This window comes from Athene cunicularia (assembly GCF_003259725.1).
Source record: "Athene cunicularia isolate RWA chromosome 11 unlocalized genomic scaffold, athCun1 chr11_part2, whole genome shotgun sequence".
In the NCBI taxonomy this organism is placed as follows: domain Eukaryota; kingdom Metazoa; phylum Chordata; class Aves; order Strigiformes; family Strigidae; genus Athene; species Athene cunicularia.
The window spans coordinates 2,415,533-2,417,805 of NW_020799114.1; positions in this window are offsets into that span (position 1 = coordinate 2,415,533).

Here is a 2,273-nt window from a genome sequence, read left to right on the forward strand (position 1 = left end):
TAAAAAAATAACAAAGTCAAACCACGTGCTCTTTGTATAGGTCAGAACTGGAGACAGGCTGCCAGATATAACAGCATAGGACAACTTCAGAGCAGTAGAACGAAATGTGCAAGCACAGGCAAAGCCGAGCTTATGCTATGTCCCTCAAAACAAAGCGGAAACAAAACCTGAGACATAACAGAAACGAGAGTGTGAAGACATCTGTGAGTGGGAGCATGTGTGTGTGCCTGAGCTCGGCCGTGTTTGGGAGTGCACATCTGTCTGCCAGCTGTGTGAAGATGTTTGTGTGAACGTGTAGGAGTACATCCGTACATGTTGTGTGGGAATATGGAGTGGCCTTTCCCGTTCAGGGCGATGGGAAGCCTGTGAAAAGAGCTCACCTTAGTTGGTTTTGGAGTCTTAAATTCATGTTTGGGGGCACTGGTGCTCTCATGGCACAATCTTTAGTCTCATCCGTACAGTCAAGGTGTCCATCGGATCTCTTCAAGGAAGATGCATCTCTTAACAGTTACCATCATTGCTACACCAGGACTGCTCACCATGGTGGAACAGGGTATATTTATCCCTGAGAAGTTCATGCCCTGTTTCATGCTTATACTGTTCTTTGTATTTTCAAAGCACAGTGCAAAGTTTTCTTTGTCCTTTCATCCTCTTTTTTTTTTTTTTTCACATAAACCATGAGAAACTAGACTATATAGTTCAAGAGATCAGAGAACTCACACCAAGAATGTTCTACCCCACGCAGTTCCCCACGTGGTGGCTAGCTCCAAATGACCCCGAACATCTGAAACTACACTCAGAATTATGGAAAATAAAAGTTTTGAGAATGCAATTTGAGCTCACAGAGCTGAGGGTCTCAGCACACTCAGTTATGGAAATAACCATGGATGATGCAGCACCAACAAGGCCGATGCAAATGGGGACAGGAGGAGTGGGGTGTGCAGGAGGTGGTGTAAACCGATGCCTGGTGAAGACTTCAAGAGCAGGTTTCACAAAGATTCAGCCTTTTTCATTTCAAAGTCCCCCTAAAAAGAGTTAGAAGACGATCTGGCCCCAGAGGAATCAGTGACCAAACTCCTACAGCCATCAGGAGGGGATGCTTTTTCACACACTGGTGTCTTTTTGAGGTTAAAAACCAAGAAGCAGCAGGGAGACTTCCTAGCCTGTGTGTAGTGCCAGGGAACTCAGCAGAGCTCCTGCGCCTTATATCGGCTGAGAAATTGCCCCGTTCACTTGACCCGGGCTCGCGGTAGCTTTCTGTTGGCTTCCTGAGCATAAACATCGACACGCTGCAGCTTTAGTTGTAACCGCAATGTTTTCAGAACGACCAGACAAACAAAATGCTGGTCGGGATGTACGTTGCTTGCAACCTCAAAAATATTTTCCCAGCTCTTCCCTTTGTGCTTCAGGGCTGTGTATCCGGGATCAGAGGTTCAAGTGTAGGCAGACTTTCAAAGCACGGGATCCGTCCTGCAATTTCCACAGCACGTACTGGATGTTTGGGTTAGCTTGGTAGGCACTGAGCTGTATCTTCAGTGGATATCCTCACTGGTTTGGGGTTAGGCGGTGGGTTGGACAGGGATGAAAATCGCCCTGCTTCCAGACAGTGTGGGCTTTTTGTGGGTAGCCAGTGAAAAACATAATGATTGCACTCCTTCCTTGGAAATGAGAAACAATCATAAGAGCAATTTTGAAGCGCAGGGGGATGAAAGGAAACTCACAGCTGGAAGATTTATGTGAACTCGTATTTACAGTTGTCACGCTGGTTAGGTGCTCAAAGTAGGCGTTCTCCCAGAAATTTTAGCTGGGCTCAGCATCTGTGTGAAATACCATGTGAAAAAACAAATAATCATTACTCCTTCCCCACCACCAAGGGAAAAAAGCAGGTGCCCGGCATCGCCTCACAGTGCCCACCGTTTCCTTCGGCTCCCCAACGCCTCAGATCTCCGAGACTGGCCTGCATAAACCCCATTTCCAAAACTTTGCAGCTGAAAAGGCAAACGCTTGCACAGCCCCCCAATCCCTGAGGTATTCTGCCTGCGGTTCGTCCGGATTTTCTGCAGAAAGCCTCCCCCTGGCCTGCCTCAAGCCTTCAGGTGACCCCTAAGCCCCTGGCTTCCTCGGGAGGGGCCATTTTGTGTGAGGGGAGGGGGCCATTTTGTGGGTTCAATGGTCTCCTCGGGGCAGGAATAAATCGGCACTTGTGTCAAAGGGGGGCCTGGACTCTCAGGGCGGGTGGCGGGCGCTGCGTGGAGCCGCGGTCCGGCCTCTCC